Source organism: Scyliorhinus canicula, chromosome 27 (genome assembly GCF_902713615.1).
Source record: "Scyliorhinus canicula chromosome 27, sScyCan1.1, whole genome shotgun sequence".
NCBI lineage: Eukaryota > Metazoa > Chordata > Chondrichthyes > Carcharhiniformes > Scyliorhinidae > Scyliorhinus > Scyliorhinus canicula.
Genome location: NC_052172.1, coordinates 2,428,102 through 2,442,397, shown reverse-complemented (window position 1 = coordinate 2,442,397; position 14,296 = coordinate 2,428,102). Strand labels below are relative to the sequence as shown.

The following is a 14,296-nucleotide window of genomic DNA, read 5'->3' as shown; positions in this document are numbered from 1 at the left end:
GGCAGTGGGACAGGTAGATAAGGTGGTTAAGAAGCATATGGGATACTTGCCATGGCATAGAATATAAAATCAGAGAGGTTATGATGGAGCTGTATAAAACACTGCTTCGACCCTGGCTGGGATACTGTGTACGGTTCTGGTCACCACACTATCGGAAGGATGTGATTGCACATCCTTGGTCTGCAGGGGATTTGCGGAAAAGCTTTTCCACCCAGAGGGAGGTGGGAATCTGGAACTCGCTGTCAGAAAGGGTGGTGGAGGCAGGAACCCTCACAACATTTAAGTTGCATTTAGCACTTGAAATGCCCAAGCAAACAGACCATGTGCTGGGAAATGGGATTAGAATAGATAGGTGTTTGATCGCCAGCACCGACCCAATGGGCTGAATGGCCTCTTTCTGTGCTGTGAAACTCCCTGACCCTATAAACTCTCACTGAAATCTAAAACATACTTAATGCAGAGACAGGGTGGGTGTGGCTCAGGGTCGGGGTGGGTGTGGCTCAGGGTGGGTGTGGCTCAGGGTGGGAGTCGCTCAGGGTGGTGGCTCGGGGCGGGTGCGGCTCAGGGTGGGTGTGGCTCAGGGTGGGAGTGGCTCAGGGTGGGTGTGGCTCAGGGTGGGGATCAGGGTGGGTGTGGCTCAGGGTGGGAGTGGCTCAGGGTGGGTGTGGCTCAGGGTGGGGATCAGGGTTTGTGTGGCTCAGGGTGGGTGTGGCTCAGGGTGGGTGTGGCTCAGGGTGTGGCTCAGGGTGGGTGTGGCTCAGGGTGGGTGTGGCTTAGGGTGTGGCTCAGGGTGGGTGTGGCTCAGGGTGGGAGTGGCTCAGGGTGGGTGTGGCTCAGGGTGGGGATCAGGGTGGGTGTGGCTCAGGGTGGGAGTGGCTCAGGGTGGGTGTGGCTCAGGGTGGGTGTGGCTCAGGGTGGGTGTGGCTCAGGGTGTGGCTCAGGGTGGGTGTGGCTCAGGGTGGGTGTGGCTCAGGGTGGGAGTGGCTCAGGGTGGGTGTGGCTCAGGGTGGGGATCAGGGTGGGTGTGGCTCAGGGTGGGAGTGGCTCAGGGTGGGTGTGGCTCAGGGTGGGTGTGGCTCAGGGTGGGTGTGGCTCAGGGTGTGGCTCAGGGTGGGTGTGGCTCAGGGTGGGTGTGGCTTAGGGTGTGGCTCAGGGTGGGTGTGGCTCAGGGTGGGTGTGGCTCAGGGTGGGTGCAGCTCAGGGTGGGTTTGGCTCAGGGTGGGGCTCAGTGTGGGTGTGGATCAGGGTGGGTGTGACTCAGGGTGGGTGGGGCTCAGGGTGGGTGTAGCTCAGGGTGGGTGTGGCTCGGGGTGGGTGTGGGTCAGCTTTTCCCAGGATTTGAGAGTCTGGAACCATGAGGCAAGTTCAAAATACTGGGAAGCCAATTAGGGACGAGAGGGAGGGAAGCTTTAGAAAATGATAAAATGACCGGGTTGTGACTGTTTGGGATTCTCTACCCCAGAGACCAGCTGGTTGGGGTCGAGGATTGGTGTGGGGGGTGGGGGGTTACTGATGGGTGGAGGGGTCCGTTATGGGGTCAGGACTATGTGGACTGAGCCATGTGGGGTCTGGGTAGGAGTCTGTCTGATTGTAGAGGCTGTTCCGCCTCCTCTCTCTCATTTGCTGAATTATTGCTGGGGTTTGAGACGGAGTTTGGTGATTGTGGAGAAGAATCTCCAATACTCAGCTTGTCTGGCACTGTCTGTAGACAGGAACAGACTTCACCTTGTCGGTTACTGTCCCTCAGCCAAAAACACTTTCTCAATCTGCAAGGCTCTCTGTTCCTCACTCCGCAGATGCTGCCAGATGTGCTTCGTCTTTCCAGAAGCTTCTGTAATGACTTCAGATTGCCGGCACTTTCTTTATTTAGTTTTGATGTTGGGATTTGGTCCTCACTCAGTCTCTCTCTCTCTTTGTGTCCCTTATTTCCAGCTGAAGCTGTTATTCCAACGCTGCCACCCAGGCCACAGACTGCGACATCATCAGCATCAGGTACAAACATCCGGAGGGATTTCCCACTCAAACTTCACCCGGAAACCCCCGGAGCAATTGTCAAATCCCCAACTGAGAGAATGGCATTTATTATTCTGCACAGTGTGAGTGAGGGAAGTGAGGGGAGTGGGAGGGAGTAAGTGAGGAGAGGGGAGGGAGTGAGTGAGGGGAGGGGGAGGGAGTGAGTGAGGGGAGTGGGAGGGAGTGAGGGAGGGGAGGGGGAGGGAGTGAGTGAGGGGAGAGGGAGGGAGTGAGGGGAGTGGGAGGGAGTGAGTGAGGGGAGGGGGAGGGAGTGAGTGAGGGGAGGGGGATGGAGTGAGGGAGGGGAGGGGGAGGGAGTGAGTGAGGGGAGTGGGAGGGAGTGAGTGAGGGGAGTGGGATGGAGTGAGTGAGGGGAGTGGGAGGGAGTGAGTGAGGGGAGTGGGATGGAGTGAGTGAGGGGAGTGGGATGGAGTGAGTGAGGGGAGTGGGAGGGAGTGAGGGAGGGGAGGGGGAGGGAGTGAGTGAGGGGAGTGGGAGGGAGTGAGTGAGGGAAGTGGGAGGGAGTGAGTGAGAGGAGTGGGAGGGAGTTAGGGGAGTGGGATGGAGTGAGTGAGGGGAGTGGGAGGGAGTGAGTGAGGGAAGTGGGAGGGAGTGAGTGAGGGGAGTGGGAGGGAGTGAGTGAGGGGAGGGGGAGGGAGTGAGTGAGGGGAGTGGGAGGGAGGGAGTGAGGGGAGTGGGAGGGAGGGAGTGAGGGGAGTGGGAGGGAGTGAGTGAGGGGAGTGGGAGGGAGTGAGTGAGGGGAGGGGGATGGAGTGAGTGAGGGGAGGGGAGGGAGTGAGTGAGGGGAGGGAGTGAGTGAGGGGAATGGGAGGGAGGGAGTGAGGGGAGTGGGAGGTAGTGAGTGAGGGGAGTGGGAGGGAGTGAGTGAGGGGAGTGGGAGGGAGGGAGTGAGGGGAGTGGGGAGGGAGTGAGTGAGGGGAGTGGGAGGGAGTGAGTGAGGGGAGGGGGATGAAGTGAGTGAGGGGAGGGGAGGGAGTGAGTGAGGGGAGGGAGTGAGTGAGGGGAGTGGGAGGGAGGGAGTGAGGGGAGTGGGAGGGAGTGAGTGAGGGGAGTGGGAGGGAGTGAGTGAGGGGAGGGGGAGGGAGTGAGTGAGGGGAGTGGGAGGGAGTGAGTGAGGGGAGTGGGAGGGAGTGAGTGAGGGGAGTGGGAGGGAGTGAGTGAGGGGAGTGGGAGGGAGTGAGTGAGGGGAGTGGGAGGGAGTGAGTGCGGGGAGGGGGATGGAGTGAGGGAGGGGAGGGGGATGGTGTGAGTGAGGCAAGTGGGAGGGAGTGAGTGAGGGGAGGGGAGGGAGTGAGTGTGTGGAGTGGGAGGGAGTGAGTGCGGGGAGGGGGATGGAGTGAGTGAGGGAGGGGGATGGAGTGAGTGAGGGGAGGGGGATGGAGTGAGTGAGGGGAGGGGGATGGAGTGAGTGAGGGGAGGGGGATGGAGTGAGTGAGGGGAGGGGGAGGGAGTGAGTGAGGGGATTGGGAGGGAGTGAGTGAGGGGGGGAGGGAGTTAGTGAGGGGAGGGGAGGGAGTGAGTGAGGGGAGTGGGAGGGAGTGAGTGCGGGGAGGGGGAGGGAGTGAGTGAGGGGAGAGGGAGGGAGTGAGGGGAGTGGGAGGGAGTGAGTGAGGGGAGGGGGAGGGAGTGAGTGAGGGGAGGGGGATGGAGTGAGGGAGGGGAGGGGGAGGGAGTGAGTGAGGGGAGTGGGAGGGAGTGAGTGAGGGGAGTGGGATGGAGTGAGTGAGGGGAGTGGGAGGGAGTGAGTGAGGGGAGTGGGATGGAGTGAGTGAGGGGAGGGGGATGGAGTGAGTGAGGGGAGTGGGAGGGAGTGAGGGAGGGGAGGGGGAGGGAGTGAGTGAGGGGAGTGGGAGGGAGTGAGTGAGGGAAGTGGGAGGGAGTGAGTGAGGGGAGTGGGAGGGAGTGAGGGGAGTGGGATGGAGTGAGTGAGGGGAGTGGGAGGGAGTGAGTGAGGGAAGTGGGAGGGAGTGAGTGAGGGGAGTGGGAGGGAGTGAGTGAGGGGAGGGGGAGGGAGTGAGTGAGGGGAGTGGGAGGGAGGGAGTGAGGGGAGTGGGAGGGAGGGAGTGAGGGGAGTGGGAGGGAGTGAGTGAGGGGAGTGGGAGGGAGTGAGTGAGGGGAGGGGGATGGAGTGAGTGAGGGGAGGGGAGGGAGTGAGTGAGGGGAGGGAGTGAGTGAGGGGAGTGGGAGGGAGGGAGTGAGGGGAGTGGGAGGGAGTGAGTGAGGGGAGTGGGAGGGAGTGAGTGAGGGGAGGGGGAGGGAGTGAGTGAGGGGAGTGGGAGGGAGTGAGTGAGGGGAGTGGGAGGGAGTGAGTGAGGGGAGTGGGAGGGAGTGAGTGAGGGGAGTGGGAGGGAGTGAGTGAGGAGAGTGGGAGGGAGTGAGTGAGGGGAGGGGGATGGAGTGAGGGAGGGGAGGGGGATGGTGTGAGTGAGGCAAGTGGGAGGGAGTGAGTGAGGGGAGGGGAGGGAGTGAGTGTGTGGAGTGGGAGGGAGTGAGTGCGGGGAGGGGGATGGAGTGAGTGAGGGGAGGGGGATGGAGTGAGTGAGGGGAGGGGGATGGAGTGAGTGAGGGGAGGGGGCTGGAGTGAGTGAGGGGAGGGGGAGGGAGTGAGTGAGGGGATTGGGAGGGAGTGAGTGAGGGGGGGAGGGAGTGAGTGAGGGGAGGGGAGGGAGTGAGTGAGGGGAGGGGGATGGAGTGAGTGAGGGGAGGGGATGGAGTGAGTGAGGGGAGGGGGGGTGGAGTGAGTGAGGGGAGGGGGATGGAGTGTGTGAGGGGAGTGGGATGGAGTGAGTGAGGGGAGGGGAGGGAGTGAGGGGAGGGGGAGGGAGTGAGTGAGGGGAGGGGGAGGGAGTGAGTGTGGGGAGGGGGATGGAGTGAGTGAGGGGGTGTGCGAGGTGAGTGAGGGGAGTGGGATGGAGTGAGTGAGGGGGTGGGTGAGGATGTGTGCGTGGTGAGTGAGTGAGGGGAGTGGGAGGGAGTGAGTGAGGGGAGGGGGATGGAGTGAGTGAGGAGAGTGGTATGGAGTGAGAGAGGGAGTGGGATGGAGTGTGTGAGGGGTGGGTGAGGGGGTGTGTGAGGTGAGTGAGGGGAGTGGGAGGGAGTGAATGATGGGAGTGGGATGGAGTGTGTGAGGGGTGGGTGAGGGGGTGTGCGAGGTGAGTGAGGGGAATGGGAGATGGAGACAAGGACTCCACTAGATGCCAGACTGACAGGGTACAATAGACTTTGTTGCAGACTAGTCACAATAATACTTCAGTCCGTCCCACCCCACTCAATGACCCTGTTGCAGGGGAGAGAGAGTGGATAGAGTTTGTCTGCCTGCAGTTGCCAGGCCTGGGACCTGTACTTGTCACTGGCTGCCTTTTGGTTGGCTGTCTGGGAGCGGAGCACGGGGCGGTTTTGATTGGCCCACTGCCGGGCTGAAAGTGGAGGAGAACGGACTCACCTTTGCAGTTTTGGGCTGGATGGTGTCCGGAGACCCGATGCTGGAACTGTGAAAGCAGGGGCTTTGACAACAGGCCATCTGGACTCGAAATGTTGGCTTTCTTCTCCCTACAGATGCTGCCGACCTGCTGAGAGTTTCCAGCATTTTCTCTTTGGGACCAATGCACTATGTGCACTGCTTGTACATAATGGTTTTAGTTTTGTTTTATTGTTGGGGGATTGCATGATCATTGTTATATTTATAGTCCGTATTGTTACTTTGGGCTTAGCGTCTGGGTGCTGTCCAGTTGTGGCCCTCGTGTTTCTGTGCACTGGGGGTTGAGGGCTTCTTCCTGGTGCTAGTGAGGGGGAGGGGTATTCTCACTCTCCTCACTGTGCGCTGTCTGTCCTTTCCCGGTGGTCTGTGCTGCGTGCGGGAGCCTCTCCACCAATGTGGGGTTGTTGCTGGCATCTGGGGGGTGGGGGGTTGGGGGCTGGGGTTGGGGTGCGTGAACTGACTTGAGTGCTGGCGGCTTTGCCTTGTACCGAATTGTTTGTTGTGTTTGTTGTGGTATTTTGTTTTGTGTTTTTGCACAGGAAGTTCTCTCTTTCTCTCCCCGTCTGTCCCTCTCTCTCGCACAAACACACTCTCTCTATCTTGCTGTGTCTTTCTCTCAACACACATTCTCTCTATTTCACTCTCTCAATGACACACACACTCTCTCTATCTTGTGTCTCTCTCTCTGTCACACATTCTCTCTATTTTGCTTCTCTCACACACATTCTCTCTATTTCACTCTCTCAATGACACACACATTCTCTCTATCTTGTGTCCCTCTCACACACACATTCTCTCTATATTGCTCTCTCTCACAAACATTTTTTTTTACCTTGCTCTCTTTCTCTCTCTCACACACACACACACATTCTCTCTATCTTCCTGTCTCACTCTCTCTCTGATACACACATTCTCTCTATCTTACTACTTACTGTCTCACTCTCTCACACACTCACACACACACATTGGGAGGGATTCTCCGACCCACCGCCGGGTCAGAAAATTGCCGGGGGGGGGGGGGGTGAATCCCACCCCGATTCCGGCTGCCGAATTCTGCGGCACCGGGATTTTGGCAGGGGCGGGTGTCGGGCTGCGCCGGTCGGCGGCCTCTGGTAACGGCTCGCCCCCCAACGATTCTCTGCCCCGCGATGGGCCGAGCGGCTGCCCATTTGCAGCTGGACCCGCCGGCGTAAATCAAACCAGGTCCGTACTGGCGGAACCTGGCCCTGCGGGTGGCCTGCGGGGTCCTCGGGGTAGGCGGGGGGGAGGGGGTCTGGCCCTGGGGGCTGCTGCCGTGCCAGTGTGGCCCACGATCGGGGCCGACAGTTCCGCGGGCAGGCCTGTGCCGTGGGGGCACTCTTTCCCTTCGCACTGGCTGCTGTAATGGTCCGCCATGGCCGGCACGGTAAAGAACCGCCCTGTGCATGCGCTGGGATCACGCCAGCACGCTGGTGCTCCCGCGTGTGTGCCAAATTTCACTGGCTGGCGGTGGCTCTTCAGCGCAGTTTGGCATAGTGCCATCCACTCCAGCACCAGCCTAGCCCCCGAAGGTGTGGAGGATGTCATAATATACATCTATGTACATAATGGAGTGCAGACAGGCAGTGATTGACACACAGGATGACCAATGAGCACACAGAACACAGCAGCCAATCACCAGACAGGACACGGCCACTATAAAGCCAGAGGGAACCAGGTTTCCCGCTCTCTCTGGACCCAGCCACAGAGACAGTCAGAGCTGCTGAGCATAGCCATTGCAAACAGCATGCGGTAGCTAGTCAGTCTGGTCAGGCTAACACTAGGTCAAGTCAGCATAGTGTCAACCCACAGTTGAACATGTATATTAGTTAAGACGTTAAATAAAATCGTCTTGCATCTCATCAAGTGTTGGAGGTCTGTCTCTCGCTAAACTGCATCAAACGCAGTCCACATCGACCCAGCCCGCCCAACACATTAGAGGATTCCGCACCATCGGGGCGGCCCGACGCCGGAGTGGTTCTCGCCGCTCCATCACACCGGTACCGCCCGCCCCGCCGGTGAGCGGAGAATCTCTCTCTCTCTCTCTCTCTCTCTCTCTCATACACACATTCTCGCTATCTTGCTGTCTCTCTAACACACACATTCTCGCTATCTTGCTGTCTCTCTCTCTCTCTCTCTAACACACACACACTTTCCCTCTATCTTGCTGTCTCTCTCTCTCTCTCTCTAACACACACATTCTCGCTATCTTGCTGTCTCTCTCTCTCTCTCTCTAACACACCAATCCACCTAACCTGCACATTATTGGGTTGTGGGGGCGAAACCCACGCAAACATGGAGAGAATGTGCAAACTCCACACGGACAGTGACCCAGAGCCGGGATCAAACCTGGGACCTCAGCACCGTGAGGCAGCAGTGCTAACCACTGTGCCACCGTGTTGCACCAGCAAGTGTATTAATTGACTTCCTTTCATTAACTTTTTTGCTTGTGAAACTATGTTTCGCAAAATGATTTTTTCCTTTACACTTTGTGCAAAGTTTGCCATAAGCTGGGCAGTTGCCTGTTTCCATATCCTTTGCATGTAATGGCTGTTTTGGGGTGTCTCCCGGTGCTGGCAGCACCAAACACGACCCCGCTATTAATCGGGATTCTGCTGCATTTCTGGGACTCGGTGAGGAACGTCCAGAGGCCTCTCGCGGGATTTACCGGCCACGCCACATCCTGAGTCGGGCACAACGAGGCTGGTGGATTCAGCCGAGAGAGAGAGAGAAATTCCAAATCGGAGCCACAGGAATCGGATTTCAAAGGCTTTTCACTGAATCACCAAATTAATTTCACTAAAACACAGGCATTCATTCTTGGGCAATTTTACCAGATTCAGGTTTAGGATTTTATCATTTCAGAGCCTCTCGAGGGCTTTACTGTAGATAAATTCAGTTTTAAGCTGGAGTCACTATTGCAATTTGATTGCTGCTGTCTGCTGTACCAGGATGGCCGAGTGGTTAAGGCGTTGGGCTTAAGATCCAATGGATATGTGTCTGCGTGGGTTCAAACCCCACTCCTGGTAGTTGTGTTTTTCTGATCCTCTCGTTGTTTAATTTAACGTCAGTGTTCGGAGCAGGAATCAACCACAAGGCTGCTCGAGGCTGCTCTGCCGTTCAATAAGATTCAAGCTGATCTGATCCTGGTCTCAAATCCACTTCCCTTCCTTTCCCCACAAACCTCGACATTCCTGTCGTTCTAGATTCTGTCCAATCAGCCTGGGGTATATTCAATGACAGTCCCCACTCTCTCTGGAATAGAGAATTCCAAGGATTCCTGATCGTCTGAGAGATGAAATTCCTCCTCATCTCCGTTTGGAACGGCTGTTCCGTTGGCACCATCGTCCGCCATGATATTTAATCACTCCTGTCTGCCACCCTCCCTCCAGCTTCACCTTTGGAGGAAGTCGAGGCGATCACTTCTCTACGGGGCAGCCAAACGCATGTCACACCTGTGAGAAAACCGGACACGTTGCTGCAGACGGCAGCGTCTCTTCTGCCAAAACTGCAGGCAGGAGGGACACACAAACACAGGTTGTACAGAAAGTAAATGGTGCAGCCTGTGTGGGCGTCGGACATCTTTACAAAGATGAATGGAGAAATTGGGATATATCATAATTTATATTTATAAACCCCAGTTTAACCCGTTTCTATAGGTACTTGAAGAGAAAAAGATTGAAGACAAATGTAGGTCCCTTACAGTCAGAAACAGGGGGATGAATAACAGGGGACAAAGAAATGGCTGAGCAACTGAAACACATACATTGGCTCTATCTTCACGAATGAGGACACAAATCAGATACCAGAAATGTTGGGAAACGCAGGGTTTAGTGAGAGGGAGGGTCTGAAATAGATCAATATCAGTCGAGAAATGGTGCTGGGATAATTGATGGGATTGAAGGCTGATAAATCCCCAGGGTCTGATAATCTACATCGCAGAGTACGTAAGGGAATGGTTCTGGAAATAGTGGATGCATTGGAAATCATTTGACAGGATTCTATAGACTCTGAAACAATTCCTAAAGATTGAAGGGTAGCTAATGTAACCCCACTATTTAAAAAGGAAGGTAGACAGAAAGCAGGGAATTATAGACCAGTCAGCCTGACGTCAGTAGTAGGGAAAAGTCTCAAGTCCATTATGAAAGATTTTATAGCAGAACACTCAAAGAATAGTGGAAGGGTCAGGCAGAATCAGCATGGATTTATGAAGGGGAAATCATGCTTGACAAATCTACTGGAATTCTTCGAGGATGCAGTTAGTAGATTTGATGAGGGGGAGCCAGTGGATGTGGTATATTTGAACTTTCAGAGGGCTTTTGACAAAGCCCCACATAAGAGATGTACTTGTAAACTTGTAAAAGTGCCTGGGATTAGGGGGGTGTACTGAGAGGGTTAGCAAACTTGTTGGAATCAAACTGTAGAAATTAACGGGTGTTTTTCAAATTGGCTAGTGGGGTACTGCAGGGATCGGTTCTGGGACCCCAGTTATTCACAATATATATTAATGAATTAGAGGAGGGAACAAAATGTAATATCTCCATATTTGGGGATAACACCAAGTTGGGTGGGAGGGTGAGCTGTGAGGAGGATGCAGAGATCCTTCAGTGTGATTTGGACAGGCTGAGTGAGTGGGCAGAATGGCCAATGCAGTATAATGTGGAGAAATGTGACATTATCCACTTTGGCAGCGGGGAATGTGCAAAGAGACCTGGGTGTCCTCGTAGACCAGTCACTGAAGGTAAGCGTGCAGGTGCAGCAGGCGGTAAAAAAGGCAAATGGTATGTTGGCCTTCATAGCGAGAGGATTTGAGCAGGGATGGCTTGTTGCAATTATACAGGGCCGTCATGAGGCCACGCCTGGAGAATTGTGTGCAGTTTTGGTCTCCTTATCGGAGCAGACTGACCCCACTGTGTCTGTATCACTGACCCCAGGGGACAGAGCAGACTGACCCCACTGTGTCTGTGTCACTGACCCCACTGTGTCTGTGTCACTGACCCCACTGTGTCTGTGTCACTGACCCCACTGTGTCTGTGTCACTGACCCCACTGTGTCTGTATCACTGACCCCAGGGGACAGAGCAGACTGACCCCACTGTGTCTGTGTCACTGACCCCGGGGGAGAGGGCAGACTGACCCCACTGTGTCTGTGTCACTGACCCCACTGTGTCTGTGTCACTGACCCTGGGGACAGAGCAGACTGACCCCACTGTGTCTGTGTCACTGACCCTGGGGACAGAGCAGACTGACCCCACTGTGTCTGTGTCACTGACCCCACTGTGACTGTGTCACTGACCCTGGGGACAGAGCAGACTGACCCCACTGTGTCTGTGTCACTGACCCCACTGTGTCTGTGTCACTGACCCCACTGTGTCTGTGTCACTGACCCCACTGTGTCTGTGTCACTGACCCCACTGTGTCTGTGTCACTGACCCCGGGGAGAGGGCAGACTGACCCCACTGTGTCTGTGTCACTGACCCCACTGTGCCTGTGTCACTGACCCCACTGTATCTGTGTCACTGACCCCGGGGAGAGGGCAGACTGACCCCGCTGTGTCTGTGTCACTGATCCCACTGTGTCTGTGTCACTGACCCCACTGTGTCTGTGTCACTGACCCCGGGGAGAGGGCAGACTGACCCCGCTGTGTCTGTGTCACTGACCCCGGGGAGAGGGCAGACTGACCCCACTGTGTCTGTGTCACTGACCCCACTGTGTCTGTGTCACTGACCCCGGGGAGAGGGCAGACTGACCCCGCTGTGTCTGTGTCACTGACCCCACTGTGTCTGTGTCACTGACCCCGGGGACAGAACAGACTGACCCCACTCTGTCTGTGTCACTGACCCCACTGTTTCTGTGTCACTGACCCTGGGGACAGAGCAGACTGACCCCACTGTGTCTGTGTCACTGACCCCAGTGTGTCTGTGTCACTGACCCCACTGTGTCTGTGTCACTGACCCCGGGGAGAGGGCAGACTGACCCCACTGTGTCTGTGTCACTGACCGCGGGGAGAGTAGAGAATTTGGTCTGTATTGGAGGATTGTGCGAATGTATATCGATGGGAATATCAAACAGGATTCCCTTTAAATGCTGGAATTTCTTCAATTCTTCTCATTGTTTAATTAAATTCACAATTACAGCAAATGGATATTTGACCACAATTTTGAATTGTTGTCTGAAATTAGCCTGGGTCACCGCATAAATACAAGTGTTTGTGCAACAACTCAAGATCTGGAACATGTAACCGAATTCTGGGATAACGATTGGAAACAGTACAGATCTAAACCCCATGTACCACATTCGCAGCCATAAGGAAGACACTGTGAATACCGACCATAACAGAATGAAATTGGCTGAGATAACAAACAGTAAAATGATGGATTTCCTCCGACTCTCCATCTCTGTGTCTCTGGGACTCTCCCCACTGCTGTGAGCTCGGAGTCTCCTGCGGGCCCTGCTGCTCACTAAAATGTGCCTGACGGTGAAAGCATTGAGCAGCAGAATCAAGACAAATGGAATTCCAGGGGTTAAAATGTGATGAACAAATTCGATTGCTCCCCAGACGCGTGAATACAGAACACCAATTCTTGTCCAACAAAACCAGGGAGAATTTGCCATCCGATATTTACTGGTGAACATAAAATACCAGAAAGTGTTCTTCAAACAACTCAGCACTGACACGGTTCCAATCACCAAAACTGCATTTCTGGCTACGCAGAATTTAACTTTCAGCTTCTGACAAGAAATGGCCACAAATCGATCAAAGGTGAACATGACGGTGAACCAGACTGAACAGTCTGTGGCTGCACAAACAAGGACCAGGTGGATATTACAAATGCGGACATGCTTCAGGAAAATAAATTGATCCACATAACGGATCGGAATCTGCCTCAATATCAGGTCCAAGATCACCATCAGCAGATCTCCCAATGCCATGGCCACCAGGTAACGAGAGACACATTTAGAGAGGCCACACTTTCCTTGAGACAAGATGATAATTGTCACAAAGATGACTGTGAGGAAAGGAAATAAGAAGGAAGTTATCTATCAGGCTGGAACAAAAGTGATCAATTTTTCTGAATATATCTTGAAAATTGCCAATGTGTCACTTGATCCAAATGTTTTAAAATAAATCTGGTTGATTTCGTGAATCAGCTGCTAACTGGAATACCATTGGATGAAAACATGCTCACAAATTGCAGTTTGTTCTGAAATAACACATGAAGAACAGCAAATTTATATCAGACCACATAAAGATCACCGCAAAACGGACATTTCCTGGGATGTTCAAATAAAACAATCTGAATGTTGCAGTGAATCAGAAAGTCCAGAAAGGGTTAACCTTCAGTTGGGGGAAGTAGAACTGAGCTCAATGACGTCGGCACTGATCCTGATCATTATCCAGTGACCCTGGCTTAGTGTGGGGGGAGGCGGGGGAGGGGTCTGGGGGGATGGGAATGCGTCAGGGTGTTGTTCCTGATCATTATCCAGTGATCCTGGTTTTGTGTGGGGGGTGGGGGGAATGAGCTCAGGGTGTTGTTCCTGATCATTATCCAGTGACCCTGGCTTAGTAAGGGGGAGGGGGGGAGGGGTGTGGGGGGGGGGGGGGATGGGAATGTGTCAGAGTGTTGTTCCTGATCATTATCCAGTGACCCTGGTTTTGTGTGGGGGGGGGGGGGGGGGGGGGGGGGGTGGGGAATGGGTTCAGGATGTTGATCCTGACCATTACCCAGTGACCCTGGGTTAGTTTGGAGTGGGAGGGGGAGGTGGGGGGGGGGGGGGCGGAATGAGCTCAGGGTGTTGATCCTGACCATTACCCAGTGACCCTGGGTTAGTTTGGGGTGGGGGGGGGGGGTGGGTGGGGGCGGAATGAGCTCAGGGTGTTGATCCTGACCATTACCCAGTGACCCTGGGTTAGTGTGGGGTGGGAGGGGGAGGTGGTGGGGGGAATGAGCTCAGGGTGTTGATCCTGACCATTACCCAGTGACCCTGGGTTAGTTTGGGGTGGTAGGGGGAGGTGGGGGTGGGGAATGAGCTCAGGGTGTTGATCCTGACCATTACCCAGTGACCCTGGGTTAGTTTGGGGTGGGAGAGGGAGGAGGTGGTGGGGGGAATGGGCTCAGGGTGTTGATCCTGACCATTAGCCAGTGACCCTGGGTTAGTTTGGGGTGGGGGGGGTGGGTGGGGGGGGGGGAATGGGCTCAGGGTGTTGATCCTGATCATTACCCAGTGACCCTGGGTTAGTTTGGGGTGGGGGGGGGTGGGTGGGGAATGGGCTCAGGGTGCTGATCCTGATCATTACCCAGTGACCCTGGGTTAGTGTGGGGTGGGAGGGGGAGGTGGTGGGGGGAATGAGCTCAGGGTGTTGATCCTGACCATTGCCCAGTGACCCTGGGTTAGTGTGGGGTGGGAGGGGAGGTGGTGGGGGGAATGAGCTCAGGGTGTTGATCCTGATCATTACCCAGTGACCCTGGGTTAGTTTGGGGTGGGGGGGGGGGGGGGGGGGGGGGGGGAATGGGCTCAGGGTGTTGCTCCTGATTATTAGCCAGTGACCCTGGGTTAGTTTGGGGTGGGAGGGGGAGGTGGGGGTGGGGAATGGGCTCAGGGTGTTGTTCCTGATCATTAGCCAGTGACCCTGGGTTAGTTTGGGGTGGGAGGGGGAGGTGGGGGTGGGGAATGGGCTCAGGGTGTTGTTCCTGATCATTAGCCAGTGACCCTGGGTTAGTTTGGGGTGGGAGGGGGAGGTGGGTGGGGGGGGTGGGTTTGGGCA

General features: G+C 55.4%; 1 non-coding gene across 1 annotated transcript; it reads left to right on the top strand.

The window, feature by feature from the left end:
• Positions 1-8,476: 8,476 nt before the first annotated feature.
• Positions 8,477-8,559, top strand: trnal-uaa. The gene has a single exon. It is a non-coding gene; the product is annotated as a tRNA-Leu (tRNA).
• Positions 8,560-14,296: the final 5,737 nt, after the last annotated feature.